This window comes from Podarcis bocagei (assembly GCF_964188305.1).
Source record: "Podarcis bocagei genome assembly, chromosome: W".
In the NCBI taxonomy this organism is placed as follows: domain Eukaryota; kingdom Metazoa; phylum Chordata; class Lepidosauria; order Squamata; family Lacertidae; genus Podarcis; species Podarcis bocagei.
This window is the reverse complement of record NC_138131.1, coordinates 82,581,649-82,601,067: the sequence shown is the minus strand read 5'-3', so window position 1 is coordinate 82,601,067 and position 19,419 is coordinate 82,581,649. Positions and strand designations below refer to the sequence as shown.

The window sequence follows — 19,419 nt, the reverse complement described above, 5'->3', positions numbered from 1 at the left end:
ACATTAATGTGTGGTATGGATACCAACATAGTTACAATATTTTTATACAGTACCACAGCAAAGAGGCAGGTGGCACCTTTTTAAAAGTAGAAATACCGTGTTCTGTAGAAAGCTCATTTAATTTAAAATGGTCTCAACAGAATTACATGAAGCAAAAAAGTTTCAGAAGAATAAGCAACAAAGACATTGAAAAGTCAGGTGTGCTGGGATTGCCAACTCAGTTATGCAATTGTTCCCAAAAGATATAATCAAACAAGGTAAATCAGATGTAGCCAACGAAGTGCCCCCTCCCCAAACTGTTCTACAAATCCCATCATGCCAGACTATGCTGGCTGAGGCTGATGGGAGTTGTAGTCCGACTACGAATATTTATTCTGTGCAAAGCCACCCTGCAGCGTTTTGCTGGAACCCGATTTTCCATAAGAGAGATCCTCTGTGGATGCAGCGCGCTCCGGAAAGGCGAGAAAGGCGCGCTTTTCAAACATACCTCGCGACTAGTCTTGTGGAGATGCCCCGTTCCCCACAAAACAGTGGTCTAATGCGAGGGGAAACGACCTATTCGCAGCTCTCACCACCAAGTTAGCCAGGCCTGTGCTGTGAACAGTGCCGGATTTACGTATAAGCTAAACAAGCTATAGTTTAGGGTCCCACTCTTTTGGGGCCCCCCAAAAAATTTAAAGGGGAAATAACTGGATGTACATTTCCAAACTATAAGATAAAAAAAGGGTCTGCATAAAAGGCGGATCTATACGGATCCTCATGGATCCTCCACTTTTTAAAAAATAATTCCAACAAATGCAGTGTCAAATCACACCTAGAAGGCACGCCTACAAACTGGACTATAAAAAACGTGGATCCAACACTTTGCCACGCTGCAGTACCATAAAAACATGGATCCGTGGGACGGATCCTCATGAATTCATATGATTTTTATATTGAAACAAAATAAAAACACCATGCTTCTGTAGACCACATCTTAGTCTGTAGGAGGAACCAAAAAAATCACGCATCCACTGTTTCGTGGTGCCGCAATGGCGCAAAAACATGGTTAAAAAACACGGATCCTCATGAATCCTCATGATTTTTGCACTAGATCAGCCCAAACTCACTTTCAAATTACACATCATGTCCAGGGGCACAACATCCACCACAGAAATCACGGATCCATGGCTTCCTGGCCATACCGTGGCCCAAACGTGGTTTTCAAGAACAGATCCTCATGGATCCTCACACTTTTTGCATTGGACCAACCCAAACTCACTGTCAAATCACACATCATTCCCAGGGGCACAGCCTACACCACAAAAAACTCAGATCCACGCCTGCCTGACCACGCCCTGGCCCAAAAACGTGGTTCCGAAGCACGGATCCTCATGAATCCTTATGATTTTTGCACTAGATCAACCCAAAGTCACCATCAGATCAAACATCATGGCCATGGGCACAGCATCCACCACAAAAACCACGGATCCACGGCTTCCTGGCCACTCCATGGCCCAAAAACGTGGTTTTGAAGCACGGATCCTCATGGATCCTCACGCTTTTTGCATCGGGCCACCCCAAACACACCGTCAAATCACACATCATGTCCAGAGGCACAGCCTGCACCACAAAAATCACGGATCCAAGGCTTCCTGACCATACCGTGGCCCAAAAACGTGGTTTTGAAGCACGGATCCTCATGGGTCCTCATGCTTTTTGCATTGGGCCAACCCAAACTCACCGTCAAATCACACACCATGTCCAGGGGCAGCGCCTGCACCACAGAAAACTCGGATCCACGGCTTCCTTGCCACTCCAAGGCCCAAAAACGTGGTTCCGAAGCACGGATCCTCATGGATCCTCACGCTTTTTGCATTGGGCCACCCCAAACTCACCGTCAAATCACACATCATTCCCAGGGGCACAGCCTACACCACAAAAACTCGGATCCACGGCTTCCTGGCCACTCCATGGCCCAAAAACGTGGTTCCGAAGCACGGATCCTCATGGATCCTCACTCTTTTTGCATTTGGCCAACCCAAACTCACTGTCAAATCACACATCATGTCCAGGGGCACAGCCTGCACCACAAAAAACTCGGATCCACGGCTTCCTGGCCAATCCAAGGCCCAAAAACGTGATTTTGAAGCACAGATCCTCATGGATCCTCACGCTTTTTGCATTGGGCCAACCCAAACTCACCGTCAAATCACACATCATTTCCAGGGGCACAGCCTGCACCACAAAAAACTCAGATCCACGGCTTCCTGGCCAATCCAAGGCCCAAAAACGTGGTTTTGAAGCACGGATCCTCATGGATCCTCACGCTTTTTGCATTGGGCCAACCCAAACTCACCGTCAAATCACACATCATTTCCAGGGGCACAGCCTGCACCACAAAAAACTCAGATCCACGGCTTCCTGGCCAATCCAAGGCCCAAAAACGTGGTTTTGAAGCACGGATCCTCATGGATCCTCACGCTTTTTGCATTGGGCCAACCCAAACTCACTGTCAAATCACACATCATGTCCAGGGGCACAGCTTACACCACAAAAAACTCGGATCCACGGCTTCCTGGCCACTCCAAGGCCCCAAAATGTGGTTTTGAAGCACGGATCCTCATGGATCCTCACGCTTTTTGAATTGGGCCAACCCAAACTCACTGTCAAATCACACGTCATAGCCAGGAGCAGAGCCTGCACCATAAAAATTATGGATCCATGGCTTCCTGGCAGCGCCATGGCCCAAAAAGGTAGTTTTGAAGCACGGATCCTCAAGGATCCTCACTCTTTTCGCATTGGGGCTCCCCAAACTCACCATCAAATCACACATCATAGCCACGGGCACAACTCACAAATCATGAGTTGCACTACAAAAATCACAAAAATCCCCTTACCTGCACTGTTAATGTCACCACTGCAATATTATTATTAGTGCCGATAGGAGAATATATGACTACCGTATTTTTCGCTCTATAAGACAACTTTTTACCCTCCAAAAATTAAGGGGAAATGTGTGTGCGTCCTATGGAGTGAATGCAGGCTCCTTGGCTTCAGCGATAGCAACACGAAGCCTCCAAAGCGCAGAGGGAGCGCTCCCTCCACGCTCCAGAGGCTACGCGTTGCTTTCGCTGAAGCCTGGAGAGCGAGAGGGGTCGGTGCGCACCGACCCCTCTCGCTCTCCAGGCTTCAGGGATAGCCGCCTGAAGCCTTTGGAGTACAGCGCAAGTTCCTGCTGATCTCCGAAGGCTTGCGGATAGCCGCCTGAAGCCTGGAGAATGAGAGGGGTCAGTGCACACCGATCCCTCTTGCTCTCCAGGCTTTGCTTCTCTGGAGAGGCACTGCACAATGTTTCCTCTCTGCGCAGTGCCCCTTCAGTGAAGCTGGAGGAGAAATGGAAGGGGCTCCGTTTCTCATCCCGCTTCGCTGAAGGGGCGCTGAGCGGAGAGGGGGAGAATTTTTTTTCCCTTGTTCTCCCCCTCCTATGGTTCGGTGCGTCCTATAGAGTGAAAAATACGGTATATATTGTACCAAGATATGGTTCATCTTCAAGAACAGATCAAATACATGCCAAAGTATTAAAGAGGAGAAAAAATATGAAACTGCTTACATACTGTCAACTAATATCCAGATTCAAGAAAGACTGTATGGCAAACATACAGTGAAAATCAGTGAAAAGATAGAATCTGAGTCCATCATAACAGAGTTCTACCTTCTGGGTAAAATTTATAAACTATTACTCAAATATGACACCAAGCCCGAACAAGCAAAACCTTATATGACAAAATGGATGCAAAAATTTTAAGAGCAGTTCACAGTAGAACAGTGAGAACAATTATGAATAAAGGAATAAAATTTACTGCAAATTAAGCCCTAAAACAAAATTGGTACAGTGGAACCTCGGGTTGCAGACATAACCCGTGACTGAGGCACGTCCGCAACCCACAGCATTCGCATCCTGAAGCGCCACGTCTGCACAGGCACTGGTGCAATTTGGCGCTTCTGCGCATATGAAAGACCCAGTTCTCTGAGTGCATGTTCTGGAAGTTGGGCAATAGGGGCAGTACAGGATTCCTTTTGGTGTACTGACCTCCCCGCTGCACCAAGGATTCCCTGCCCGAGCTGCTTCAGGTCATTGCGGATGTTCTCCTGGAGATACCTAGTTTGGTTGTCCTAGGGGATTTTAACATCCATGCCAACATGACCTTACAAGGGGCTGTTTGGGACTTCGTGGAAAGCATGGCCTCCATGGGGCTGTCCCTGAATAAGTTTGGCCCAACTCATAGTCACGGACATGCCTTAGACCTAGTGTTCACCAATAGTGACATGGGTGATATGAAGTCCAGTTGCACCAGGAAGTGATCTGACCATGGCACTTCTTTTGTTTCACTTTTACCTAGTGTCATCACTAGGTAAAAGTGAAACAAAAGAAGTGCCATGGTCAGATCACTTCCTGGTGCAACTGGACTTCTCCGTGACCCTTCTCCTCTGCAGGGAGGTGGGACCAATGTGGATGGTCCGCCCCCGCCACTTAATGAATCCAAATGGTTTCCAGAGAGTGGTAGGGCATGCTTTATCCCATGTTGATGGCCTTTCAGCTGATTCCCTGGTGGCCTGCCGGAATGTGGAGTTGACCAGGGCTATCGACTGTCTGGCTCCGAAGCGCCCTCTCCGACTGCATGGAGCCCTGACAGCCCCGTGGTTTTCTTTGGAGCTGCGGGTGAGGAAACAATCGCTGAGACGGCTCGAGTGCCAGTGGCAGAAAACTCATTCTGAATTGGACCGGACACAGGTTAGAGCTCAATGTTGAGCCTACCAAGTGGCGATAGCAATGGTGAAGAAGACTTTCTTCACCGTCTCTATAGCATCTACAGAAAATAGTAGCAGGAGACTCTTTCAGGTGGTTTGCAATTTAATGGAACCACCTTTACCACCGGGGCCTTGTAAAGACCCCAAGACCTCCTGCAACGATTTTTCAAATTTTTATGCAGATAAAGTTGCTCATATTCGGAAGGAGGTAGACACCACCGTGGGAGCAGGGTCAGGGCGAGCGAGTGCTAGAGCCCTGTCTGGTCAAGTTGCATGGAATCAATTTCAATCCGTTACCCCCGAGAATGTGGACAGGCTGCTTGGATGCGTGAAACCAACCACCTGTCTCCTTGATCCTTGCCCATCCTGGCTAATAAAAGCAAGCCGGGAAGGGCTGGGCAATGGGCTCTGCGGGGTGGTGAATGCTTCCCTCTGTGAGGGGGCATTCCCAGACCAGCTGAAAGAGGCGGTCATTAAACCGCTTCTTAAAAAAACATATTCAGACCCGGCCAGTATGGCCAACTATCGCCCAGCCTCAAATCTTCCATTCTTGGGCAAGGTGATTGAGCGGGTGGTTGCTGAACAACTCCAGGCACGCCTGGAGGATGCAGACCATTTGGATCCCTTCCAATTGGGATTCACGTCTCCTCATGGGACTGAAACTGCCTTGGTCGCGACAATCGATCATAACATCCTTCTGGACCGTCTAGAGGAGCTGGGAGCTGAGGGCACTGTTATACAGTGGTTCTGCTCCTTCCTCCTGGGCTGTGTCCAGAAAGTTGTGGTGGGGGATGAGTGTTCAGACTTACTTGTGGGGTGCCTCGGGGTTCCGTCCTCCCCTCCATGCTTTTTAACATCTACAGGAAGCTGCTGGGAGAGATCATCAGGGAGTTTGGGCTTGGTGTCCATCAATATGTGGATGATACCCAACTCTACCTCTCTTTCAACTCAGAACCAGTGAAGGTGGTGAAGGTCCTGTGTGAGTGCTTGGAGGCGGTTGGAGGATGGATGGCAGCTAGTGGATTGAGGTTGAATCCTGACAATAATGAAGTTCTGTTCTTGGGGGACAGGGGGTGGGCTGGTGTGAAGGACTCCCTGGTCCAGAATGGGGTAACTGTGCCCCTGAAGGGCCAGGTGCACAGCCTGGGAGTCATTTTGGACTCACAGCTGTCCATGGACGCACAGGTCAATTCTGTATCCAGGGCAGCTGTCTACCAGCTCCATCTGGTACGCAGGCTGAGACCCTACCTGCCCGGAGACTGCCTCACTAGAGTGGTGCATGCTCTTGTTATCTTCCGCTTGGACTACTGCAATGTCCTCTACGTGGGGCTACCTTTGAAGGTGACCCAGAAACTACAACTAATCCAGAACGCAGCAGCTAGTCTGGTGACTGGGAGTGGTCACCAAGACCATATAACACATGTCCTGAAAGACTTACATTGGCTCCCAGTACATTTCTGAGCACAATTCAAAGTGTTGGTGCTGACCTTTAAAGCCCTAAACGGCCTCGGCCCAGTATACCTGAAGGAGCATCTCCACCCCCATCGTTCAGCCCGGACACTGAGGTCCAGCACCGAGGGCCTTCTGGCAGTTCCCTCACTGAAAGAAGCAAAGCTACAGGGAACCAGGCAGAGGACCTTCTTGGTGGTGGCGCCCGCCCTGTGGAACGCCCTCCCACCAGATGTCAAGGCAGCCACCAGACTTTTAGAAGACATCTGAAGGCAGCCCTGTTTAGGGACGTTTTTAATGTGTGACTTTTTAATGTATTTTTATTTCATTTTTTGGGAAGCCACCCAGAGTGGCTGGGGAAACCCAGCCAGATGGGCAGGGTACAAATATATTTGTAGTAGTAGTAGTAGTAGTAGTAGTACTTTGTAGGATTTGATAATCTTTATAGGTCTTTTAAATTTCTAATCTATCTATCTATCTATCTATCTATCCCCTCCCCCGTTTCCCTTTCTGTACTTCCTTATCCTTATAAAATTGAATATATATATATTTTTAAAATTTACGGCTCCACAGTTCTCTGGGTCGCCCCATATTCATTACCCAACCACCTATGCTGCTCATGGCCAGATCACTTTGGGGCACTGCCATGCTGTAAAAAGATTCTCATGAAGCACAGATCCCCATGGATCCTTAGGGTTTTTTTATGTTTGGTCACCCTGAAATCACTATCAAATCACACCTGATGTATATGACCACAGAACGAACCACAAAAACCACAGAGCACAGCCAAGGAACAAACACTATATTAAATACTTTAATCCTCATGGATCGGCATGATTGTTAAATGGACTCCACCAAATTATATTGTAAGATCACACCAATGTCTATGGAATGACCGAAATACAAACGCTATCTGAAATGGTTCTGCATTAGCAAGAACATTGAAATAAAATGACATTCATATTCATAGCTTCCACTGTGAAGAACTGCACCTGGAAATTTTTGACACTGCTAAACCTCAAGAATGTCCAAGGCAGAGATTGTGATGATCTTACCTGTGAATGTAAATTATCAAACCAACTAGATGGAGACCACCAAAGTAACCATGAAAAACAATCACCTGTCTTGCGTCAATTCAGCTACAAATGGTTTTGGGACAAAAGTTGGTTGCTTTGCAGGGGTAGTAATTATAAATGGAGGTTTAACTGCAAGTTTTTTTGAGAACAGATTTTGTCAGTGCAAACTTTGAAATAGGGGGTTTCCAACGTGGTGCCCATGGGAATCATGTTGCCTGCTGACAGCTTTCCTGGAGTCCACCACGTGTTTTTAGAAAAAGAACAGGATTAGTGGTGAATTGTGCCCAGCATGACTTCAGATTGTTCATAGTACATTTGATTGACTACAGGGGCATATGAAGGGGCAGCGGGGTGATGGTGCCCCAGGGTGCCATGCTGGGGGGAGAGTGACAGTAAGGTCGCTGTACTGGCTGCCACTCTTGCGGCAACTGTACAGGCAGCCCCTCTCGCAGCGACCGTATGGGCCATACGGGCAGCTGCTCTCACGGTGACTGTACAGGCTGCTGCTCGCGTAGCGTCCGTACAGGCAGCTCCTCTCACGGCGGCCGTACAGGCTGTATGGGCAGCCGCTCTCCTGGCGACCATACGGGCAGCCATGCATGCACAGTCCGTACAGGACATCATCCAGGACTTGTTACCATATTATAGCTGCCACAAAATCTATCGGCATGCCACCAGAACCAGGGAAGCCTTGCCAGTTGCAGCTCACACAGTTGAAGTGAAATAAAAGACAGAAGAGTAGATCGGGAAGAAAGTTCCCCAGACTGCAGGAAAAGATAACAGTAGCTCCAGCATCTGATTCAGTGCAGGCTGCTGAGGGGGTTGACTCCTTAAGATCACCAACTGACTATGAGACACCTGGAAAGCACTCAGCCTCAGATGACCTCCACGCCAAAAGGTGGGAAAGAGGATTTGACAGTGACCAATATTGATTATTTTGATAGCAGCCCCATATTCTCAACACAAAGTGAGAAGTGTTTGGACAAATCACTGATTTGTACATCAGTTCCCCCATGGCACAACTGTACCTTCCCCACACTCAGTCTACAAACCATGGGACTTGGGTTCAGTTGGCAACATCTGTGTGTATGACTATGACATAAACACACTGAAAGGATCAAACTGGATAAATGATCGCATAATAGATGCCTTTCTTGCCTCCAGGGTGATCATGGCCAAAGAGCTAGGTCACAATGGAACAATTTTCCCACTTACCGTACTTGCCACTTCATGCAGATATGTCAAAGATTGCCAGTGCAAGCTCTGAAGAACTGTTTGAGATTTGGAGTGCTAAAGAAAGATGTTTTGATTATTCCAGTAAATGACAGAGAAGTCCACTGGAAACTGATAGTAATCATTTTTAAAAGGAAGACCATGCTCTATCTAGATTCCAAACATGGATTGAACCACTCTGTGATTGATGCAATAACATCCTTCTTAGCATGTCTGTATGAGATGGATTCAAAATATCCCTATAGTTTTGCAGCTGATCATTTTTTGCACCAACTGATATACCCAGGCAAGGTACCGTAATTCCAGTGACTACGGTCCTTTCACATGTACCATTGCCCATCTGATTGCTTCTGCTGCCCAATTACAGTTCATACAAAAGGATATGGCTGCCATTAGACCCTGGATTGCAAAAGAAATAATACAGTACTGTGGGAAAACCTATTTTGAAGGACAAGACAAATATTTTCAAGTGGAAATTGATGCTGTTCCTCCCAAGAAGAGACAAATCTTGAACGAGAGTTACATTACTGTGTCTCGATCATGCCCAGAGGGATGGAAGGATACACTAGCCTATTGCTCAGATATCCTTGTTTGAAGGCTGCTGGTCACTATGTTTCTTGAAGGAAGGGTGCAGGAGGCCCAGTGGTGACCTAACTATGGCTTACTGTGAAGGAAACTGCAAGGACTGGTACCACTGCTTTCGCATAGGCATTGATTCAAAAGATCTTCCAGAGGTTTTTGTGTGTCCAGACTGTCAATCCACTGTGGCCAAATAGATTTTGAAACTGCGAACTGTCATATTCCACAGGTTGGTATAATACAGCAAAATCCAAACATATAGTTTTCATCATCATGGCAGGGATGGTCCTTTTCCATAGAATTCTTACTTATGGAGTTAGTTTTTATATCCTGCTTTTCTCTACTTGAAGGAGTCTCAAAGTGGCTAAAAATCTCCTTTCCCTTCCACCCCCACAACAGACACCTTGTGAGGTAGGTGGGGCTGAGAGAGTTCAGAGAGAAGTGTGACTGGCCCAAGGTCACCCAGCAGCTGCATGTGGAGGAGCGGGGAAGCGAACCCAGCTCACCAGATTAGAGTCCACCGCTCTTAACTACTACACCACAGAAACGTATCTCTTAAAACTCTGGAGCAAGCTGTTCAGTTCAGCCTCATAGTGATACTGATTTGTGGAGGGAAGGTTGGTGATGAGCAAGATCTGTTCCCATTTCCCAACACAGAGACCATAGAGCAGTTTCTTTTGGGGGCTGAACCTGCAGAGTGTTTCTGTTCAGAATTTCCGTGGCAGAAATTGGCTAAGTGCCTTTATAAACATTCAGCTTCTCAAATCGAACCCCATCATGAAACTTTCAGGTGTAGCTGTTGGAGGTGGAGGGCAGAGAAGGTGCTAGTCCTTACCTCCCTCCTCCCAGCCTATCATTGCCCAATGGGCTGAATTTCAGGGCTTTTGCATGTAAAGGGCAAGCTTGTTCTTTACTTGTTTAGACTCTTTAAACTTGGAAACAGATATTTGGCTCCATGACCAAAATGACCAAAAGGGTCAGCTTCTAGAGGACTGGAAAGATCATAATTGTACTTCCCCTACCCTCAGCCCTAACTCCGTTGAGTATTTTTTGTTATGAGACTGAGTGTTTGGGGCTGATGCTGTAGCATTCTTGTCTGGGAGCTTGATGAAAAAACAGAAAAGTGACCCTCACCTAACTCTCCAATGCCCTTCAACAAGAATGCTGTAGGAAATATTGCTAAGCCCAAAGGGAGGCAAGAATTTGCTTCAGCTCACCTTGTTAATGGCAGAGCAAAAGCTATGCGTGTGTCATTCTCAATCAGTCTACTTTCAGGACTGATTTTAGAACCCTCTTATATCAGGCCACATGGTCACTGGAGGTGGCCCCATCATGCAAACATGACTATCCACACAGGGACCATCTATTTTTGTTTTTTCCCCTGATACTGGATTTTAAGTCACAGTTACATCTTTTAAAACAGCTGTCAGTATATCACACTGTATTCCACTTGCCTTCCAAAGGAACACGTGGCTCTCCCCACATAGCGGGTTAGGTTGAAACTGCTGATCCAAAGTAATCAGTAATTTTTACGGTAATTACAATCCTGCTTTCCCTTGTACCAGCTTACCTTGACTTCAGTAAGGCCTTTGAAAAGGTCCCCCATGATATTATTGCAAAACAACTAGTAAAATGTGGGCTAGACAAAGCTACTGTTAGGTGGATTTGTAATTGGTTGATGGGCTGAACCCAAAGAGTGCTCATCAGTGGCTCACCTTCATCCTGGAAAAAAATGACTACTGGGGTTCCACAAGGTTCTGTCCTGGGCCTGGTGCTATTCACTATTTTTATAAATGATTTGGATGATGGAATAGAGGGTGTGCTAATCAAATTTGCAAATGACTGCAAACTGGGAAGGGGTTGCTAATACACCAGAGGACATGGTCAGAATTCAAAATGACCTGAATAGCCTAGAGAGCTGGGCCAAAACCAACAATATGGAGTTCAATAGGGAGAAATGTAAGGTACTGCACCTGGATAGAAAAAATGAAATGCACAGGTGGGGGACACTTGGCTTGACAACAGTACCTGTGAAAGGGATCTGGGAGTCTTAGTCGACCACAAGCTGAATATGAGTCAACAGTGTGATGTGGCAGCTAAGAATGCCAATACAATTCTGGGCTGCATCAATAGGAGTATAGTGTCTAGATCAAGTGAAGGAATGCTACCACACTATTCTGGTTGGTTGGTCAGACCACACCTGAAATACTGTGTCCAGTTGAAGAAGGATATTGTCAAGTTGGAGCATGTCCAGAGGAGGGTGACCAAAATGTAAAAGGTCTGGAATTCAAGCCCTATGAGGAGAGACTTGGGGAGCTGGATTTGTTTAATCTAGAGAAGAGAAGATTAAGGAGTGACATGATATCCATGTTTAAATATTTGAAGGGATGTCATGTTGAAGAGGGAGCAAGCTTGTTTTCTGCTGTTCTAGAGACTAGGATGCAGAATAATGGATTCAAACTATGGGAAAAGAGATTCCACCTGGGCGTGGTAATCCAGTCAGGGAAAAAGGGAGGCATACTATGTTTAGGGCACCGTTTCCAGCCCCTTCCCCTTTTCGGGGTGAGCATAGTGGATCCTAAAAAGGGCTGCTCAGTCATGGATACAGCTGCTGAGCTGCTCAACGGCCTCATTCCTTGAGTCAGAACGGCTGACCGCCCATGTGTCGGTTCATGACTAGGGGCTTCACATTCCTGCCCCCGTAGCCATTTAGTGATGGCCATGGGGGGAGGGTTTGGGGAGGTTGGGTTTGGTTTTTGGAAGACGCCTGTGCGTGAATTTGTTTTATGTGTGTAGATTAGTGCACGCTGACCAACGCACAGTCTTCGCAGTAGGGCTCTGTTCTGATGGCATGAGTAGTCATGACAAACTGGTGGATCCTATCTGCTGCAGCCTTCATCCGCCTTCAGAGCCGTTGTAACACACTGCTTGTTATCACCCGCCTGTTCTGCCGTTGAGGACTTCTTGGATCATTCTTTGTCTAACTCCTTCCCTGTTATGTACTAAGCTTGGATCCTAGAACAATAGGCAAGTAGGTTCCTAGAATGCAAGAACTGATTGGCTTGCAGGAAAAGACCAATCAGGCTCCAGGAGGGAAGCAGAATCAGCTAGTCAGACGGGACTCATTGTGTAAATAATGTATATAAAAGCCTGAGGTTTTGGGGGAAATTCAATCACTGTTTTACAAGCTGCAATAAAGAGCATGAAATCACTACAGGACTCTGAGCATATTTAATTTTCTTTGACCTTACCACCTTGGGTGACCCTGCTGGGAGTACGAGATTCCCAATGGCTTCACTCACAAGGGTCATAGGAATGTGCAAGCCCACTCACCATGACAAGTGAGAGAACTGAGATAGATTGCACTGAGCCCTGGTTCTCATTAGACAAAGCGTTCCACCAAAAAGGCTCTGGCTCTGGTTGAGGACAGCTGGATATGTTTTGGGCCAGGGACCACCAGTAGGTTGCTGTTAGATGAGCGTCACACTCATGGGGGGTGTATTGGAAGATAATTCCCACAGATAAGAAAGGTCACAGACTGTTTAGGGCTTTAAAGATTAGCACCAAAACATTGAACCTGATTCGATACTCCACCTGGAGCCAATCCAGCTGATGAACAACCAACTGAATGTGGGCTCTCCACAAAGTCCAAGTAAGAACTCATGCATCTGCATTTTAGACCATTTGGAGTTTCTGGAGCAGTCTCAAGGGTAGCCCTGCATATCTATCTCTCTCACCCTCTCTCTCTCTCTATCACATTTATACCCTGCACTCCCCGGCTCAGGTGTACAGCAAGTTAAAGTAGTCTAGTCTGCAGGTGACTACTGCATGGATCACCATGGCTACGTTGGAAAGGGACAGGTACGGTACCGATCTCCTAACCTGATATAGATTCAAAAATTCCAGTTTGGCTACATTTGTGACCAATGCCTCCATAGAGACAGAAGCATCCAGGATCACACCAGGACTCCTGATGGCAGCTACAGGTGACTATTGCGCCCCATGAAGACCTGGGAGCTGGCAAAACAAACTGAAATCATTCTGGCCCAGCCATTGGACGCCCATCCTTAAAGGATAGAGATTCAGCCGACTCCGTTTCCTCCATCCCAGCACACCCACCTAAAAATTGGCCAATATATCCAGGGTAGCATCTGGCCAGGGCCATGAAGCAGTAGAACCATGATGTTTGTGTTCAGATCTGTGGTTATGTACAAGATATGTGAATAAAGGGTGAGTTTGGGGTTCCCCAATGCAAAAAGGGTGATGATCCATGAGGATCTGTGCTTCAAAACCATGTTTTTGAGCCATGGAGTGGCCAGGAAGCCATGGATCCGTGATTTTTGTGGTGCAGGATGTGCCCCTGGCCATGATGTGTGATTTGATGGTGAGTTTGGGCTGATCTAGTGCAAAAAGCGTGAGGATCCATGAGGATCCGTGCTTCAAAACCACCTTTTTTGGTCCACAATATGGCCAGGAAGCCGTGGATCTGAGTTTTTTGTTGTGCAGGCTGTGCCCCTAGACATGATGTGTGATTTGACAGTGAGTTTGGGTTGGCCCAAAGCAAAAAGTGTGATGATCCATGAGGATCCGTGCTTCAAAACCACGTTTTTGGGCCACGGTATGGCCAGGAAGCCGTGGATCCGTGAATTTTGTGGTGGATGTTGTGCCCCTGGACATGATGTTTGATCTGATGGTGACTTTGGGCTGATCTAGTGCAAAAATAATGATGATCCATGTGGATCCGTGCTTCGAAACCATGTTTTTGGTCCATGGTGTTGCCAGATAACTGGGAATCCGTGATTTTTGTTGTGTAGGCTGTGCCCCTGACTATGATATGTGATTTGGCGGTGAGTTTGGGTTGGCCCAATGAAAAAAGCGTTAGGATCCATGAGGATCCGTGCTTCAAAACCACGTTTTTGGGCCACGGTATGGTCAGGAACCCCTTCATGGATCACTGCCTTGCCGTGGCGAAGGGGCTTGAAGAACTCAGAGAAGCTATGAACTACGCCGAGCAGGGCACCCAAGATGAACAGGTCATAGTGGAGAGTTTTGACCAAACGTGATCCACCTGGAGTAGGAACCGGCAAGCCACTCCAGTATCCCTGCCAAGAAAACTCCATGGACAAAGACAACAGGCATATAAAAGTTATGACGCTGGAAGATGAGCCCCTCAGGTCGGAAGGCGTCCAACATGCTACTGGGGAAGAGCGGAGGACAAGTACAAATAGATCCAGAGCTGATGAAGCGGCTGGGCCAAAGCCGAAAGGACGCTCAGTTGCGGATATGCATGGAAGCGAAAGGAAAGTCCAATGCTGTAAAGAAAAATATTGCATAGGAACCTGGAATGTAAGAACCATGAACCTGGGTAAGTTGGATGTGGTCAAAAATGAGATGGGGAGAATAAATATTGACATCCTGGGCATCAGTGAGCTAAAATGGACGGGAATGGGCGAATTCAGTTCGGATGACTATCATATCTACTACTGTGGGCAAGAAACCCGTAAGAGAAATGGAGTGGCCCTCATAGTCAACAAAAGAGTGGCGAAAGCTGTACTGGGATGCAGTCTCAAAAATGATAGAATGATCTCGATACGAATCCAAGGCAGACCTTTTAACATCACAGTAATCCAAGTTTATGCACCAACTACTGGTGCTGAAGAAACTGAAATTGACCAATTCTATGAAGACTTACAAGACCTTATAGAAGTGACACCAAAGAAGGATGTTCTGCTCATTATAGGGGATTGGAATGCTAAAGTAGGGAATCAAGAGATAAAAGGAACAACAGGCAAGTTTGGCCTTGGAGATCAAAACGAAGCAGGGCAAAGGCTAATAGAGTTCTGCCAAGAGAATAAGCTGGTCATCACAAACACGCTTTTCCAACAACACAAGAGACGACTCTACACATGGACATCCCCAGATGGGCAACATCGAAATCAGATTGATTATATTCTCTGCAGCCAAAGATGGAGAAGCTCTATACAGTCAGCAAAAACAAGACCTGGAGCTGACTGTGGCTCAGATCATCAGCTCCTTATAGCAAAATTCAAGCTTAAACTGAAGAAAGTAGGAAAAACCACTGGACAGGTAAGATACAATCTAAACCAAATCCCTTATGAATACACAGTGGAAGTGAGGAACAGGTTTAAGGATTTAGATTTGCTGGACAGAGTGCCTGAAGAACTATGGGTGGAGGCTCGCAACATTATACAGGAGGCAGCAACTAAAACCAGCCCAATGAAAAAGAAATGCAAGAAAGCAAAGTGGCTGTCCAATGAGGCCTTACAAATAGCGGGGGAGAGAAGGCAAGCAAAATGCGAGGGAGATAGTGAAAGATACAGGAAATTGAATGCAGACTTCCAAAGAATAGCAAGGAGAGACAAGAAGGCCTTCTTAAACGAGCAATGCAAAGAAATAGAGGAAAGCAACAGAATGGGAAGAACCAGAGATCTGTTCAAGAAAATCGGAAATATGAAAGGAACATTTCGTACAAAGATTACCATAATAAAGGACAAAAGTGGTAAAGATCTAACTGACGCAGAAGACATCAAGAAGAGGTGGCAAGAATACACAGAGGAATTATACCAGAAAGATATGGATGTCTCGTACACCCCAGATAGTGTGGTTGCTGACCTTGAGCCAGACATCCTGGAGAGTGAAGTCAAATGGGCCTTAGAAAGCACTGCAAATAACAAGGCCAGTGGAAGTGATGGTATTCCAGCTGAACTGTTTAAAATTTTAAAAGATGATGCTGTTAAGGTGCTACACTCAATATGCCAGCAAGTTTGGAAAACTCAGCAGTGGCCAGAGGATTGGAGAAGATCAGTCTACATCCCAATCCCAAAGAAGGGAAGTGCCAAAGAATGCTCCAACTACCGCACAATTTCACTCATTTCACATGCTAGCAAGGTTATGCTTAAAATTCTACAAGGAAGGCTCAAGCAGTATGTGGACCGAGAACTCCCAGAAGTGCAAGCTGGATTTAGAAGAGGCAGAGGAACCAGAGACCAAATTGCAAACATGCGCTGGATTATGGAGAAAGCTAGAGAGTTCCAGAAAGACATCTACTTCTGCTTCATTGACTATGCAAAAGCCTTTGACTGTGTTGACCACAGCAAACTATGGCAAGTTCTTAAAGAAATGGGAGTGCCTGATCACCTCATCTGTCTCCTGCGAAATCTCTATGTGGGACAAGAAGCTACAGTTAGAACTGGATATGGAACAACTGATTGGTTCCAAATTGGGAAAGGAGTACGGCAAGGCTGTATATTGTCTCCCTGCTTATTTAACTTATATGCAGAATTCATCATGCGAAAGGCTGGGCTGGATGAATCCCAAGCCGGAATTAAGATTGCCGGAAGAAATATCAACAACCTCAGATATGCAGATGACACAACCTTGATGGCAGAAAGTGAAGAGGAATTAAAGAACCTTTTAATGAGGGTGAAAGAGGAGAGCACAAAATATGGTCTGAAGCTCAACATCAAAAAAACGAAGATCATGGCCACTGGGCCCATCACCTCCTGGCAAATAGATGGGGAAGAAATGGAGGCAGTGAGAGATTTTACTTTCTTGGGCTCCATGATCACAGCAGATGGTGACAGCAGCCACGAAATTAAAAGACGCCTGCTCCTTGGGAGAAAGGCGATGGCAAACCTAGACAACATCTTAAAAAGCAGAGACATCACCTTGCCAACAAAGGTCCGTATAGTAAAAGCCATGGTTTTCCCAGTAGTGATGTATGGAAGTGAGAGCTGGACCATAAAGAAGGCTGATCGCCGAAGAATTGATGCTTTTGAATTATGGTGCTGGAGGAGACTCTTGAGAGTCCCATGGACTGCAAGAAGATCCAACCTCTCCATTCTGAAGGAAATCAGCCCTGAGCGCTCACTGGAAGGACAGATCGTGAAGCTGAGGCTCCAATACTTTGGCCACCTCATGAGAAGAGAAGACTCCCTGGAAAAGACCCTGATGTTGGGAAAGATGGAGGGCACAAGGAGAAGGGGACGACAGAGAATGAGATGGTTGGATGGTGTTCTTGAAGCTACCAGCATGAGTTTGATCAAACTGCGGGAGGCAGTGGAGGACAGAAGTGCCTGGCGTGCTCTGGTCCATGGGGTCACGAAGAGTCGGACACGACTAAACGACTAAACAACAACAACATGGTCAGGAAGCCGTGGATCCGTGATTTTTGTGGTGCAGGCTGTGCCCCTGGAAATCATGTGTGATTTGACGGTGACTTTGGGCTGATATAGTGCAAAAAGGGTGAGGATCCATGAGGATCCGTGCTTGAAAACCAAGTTTTTGGGCCATGGAGTGGCCAGGAAGCCGTGGATCCGTGATTTTTGTGGTGTAAGCTGTGCCCCTGGGAATGATGTGTGATTTGAAGGTGAGTTTGGGGTAGCCCAATGCAAAAAGCGTGGGATCCATGAGGATCCGTGCTTGAAAACCACGTTTTTGGGCCATGGAGTGGCCAGGAAGCCGTGGATCCGTGATTTTTATGGGGCAGGCTGTGCCTCCGGACATCATGTGTGATTTGACGGTGAGTTTGGGGCAGCCCAATGCAAAAAGCGTGAGGATCCATGAGGATCCGTGCTTCAAAACCACGTTTTTGGGCCACGGTATGGTCAGGAAGCCGTGGATCCGTGATTTTTGTGGTGCAGGCTGTGCCCCTGGAAATCATGTGTGATTTGACGGTGACTTTGGGCTGATATAGTGCAAAAAGGGTGAGGATCCATGAGGATCCGTGCTTCAAAACCACGTTTTTGGGCCACGGAGTGGCCAGGAAGCCATGGATCCGTAATTTTTGTGGGGCAGGTTGTGCCCCTGGGAATGATGTGTGATTTGATGGTGAGTTTGGAGTGGCCCAATGCAAAAAGTGTGAAGATCCATGAGGATCCGTGGTTCGGAACCAAGTTTTTGGGCCACGGTTTCGCCAGGAAGTCGTGGATCCGTGATTTTTGTGTTGCATGCTGTGCTGCTGGTCATGATGTTTGATCTGATGGTGACTTTGGGCTGATCTAGTGCAAAAATAATGAGGATTCATGAGGATCCGTGCTTCGGAACCACGTTTTTGGGCCGGGGCATGGCCAGGCAGGCGTGGATCCGAGTTATTTGTGGTGTAGGCTGTGCCCCTGACTATGATATGTGATTTGACGGTGAGTTTGGGTTGGGCCGATGCAAAAAGCGTGTAGATCCATGAAGATCCGTGCTTCAAAACCACGTTTTTGGGCCACGGTTTTGCTAGGAAGCCGTGGATCCGTGATTTTTGTGGTGGATGCTGTGCCCATGGCCATGATCTTTGATCTGATGGTGACTGTGGGCTGATCTAGTGGAAAAATCATGAGGATCCATGAGGATCCGTGTTTTTTAACCATGTTTTTGCGCCCCTGCGCCCCCCCCCCAAAAACAGTGGATGCGTGATTTTTTTGATGCTTTCTACAGAGTAAGACATGGTCTACAGTATCATGGTGGTTTTATTTAATTTGAATGAAAAAATCATATGAATTCACGAGGATCCGTGTAGATCCGCCTTTTACCTTTTTCCATAAAAAAACACAAATGAAATACAACCTATATACAGCAACAGTAGCAAATGGCTTTAGATACCTATTAGGTCCATAAATTACCATGTAGCATATATTCAACACAAAAAAACAGCGACAATTTGTTGTTGACAAAGGACAGCTGGACATATAAAGGGCCCCATTATCGTCAGTAGCTTAACGCCTCATCAAACCTAAATCCGGCCTTGGCTGTGAAGGCTCTAAGGGGAAAAACTAAAGGTAAAGGTAAAGGGGCCCCTGCCGCCAAATCTCACTGATTCCCCTCAATGACACCCTCATTTCCCCCAACGCCTCTCTCTCCTACGAACAGCACAGAGGGGACGCTTCTAAAAAAGAAGAGGCCGTTGGGCCAACTCACTCGCTTTGCCGGCACAACCGCTCGCCCCCAAACAAGCCTTAGCACCGTGGGCAGCGAATGCTCCTTCCCCCATTGCCAACTTCTCTCTCCCCCCCCCCGCAATAAGAGTCTGGGTCGTGCCCCCCCCCCCCGTTCCCCACACGGGCTGAACGTCCCTTACCTGCGCGCGCGTCCTCCGCCAACGAGGATACGCAGGACCCTCTCGCTCTCCCCTTCTCTCCCCCCTAACAGTCCAAACCGAGTAACAAACCCGCGTGCGCGCGAGCGCCTAACTCCCCACTTAATTGAAATCCCCGCTCTGACGTCGTCACGTCCGTAACTCCGACGTAAAACTCTCCTCACTCCAGGTCTGTATCTCTCCGCCACG

At 47.1% G+C, this 19,419-nt stretch overlaps 1 protein-coding gene across 1 annotated transcript in view; it reads right to left on the bottom strand.

Annotated features, from left to right (window-relative positions):
- The window catches only part of LOC308578155 (proliferation marker protein Ki-67-like), a gene marked incomplete at its 3' end in the record, with an annotated part of 47,597 nt that extends 28,480 nt beyond the window's left edge, over positions 1 to 19,117 (bottom strand). Inside the window, exon 1 of the mRNA XM_081178415.1 lies at positions 19,053 to 19,117. The remainder of the gene's footprint in view (positions 1 to 19,052) is intronic.
- Between the last annotated feature and the right edge of the window lie 302 nt (positions 19,118 to 19,419).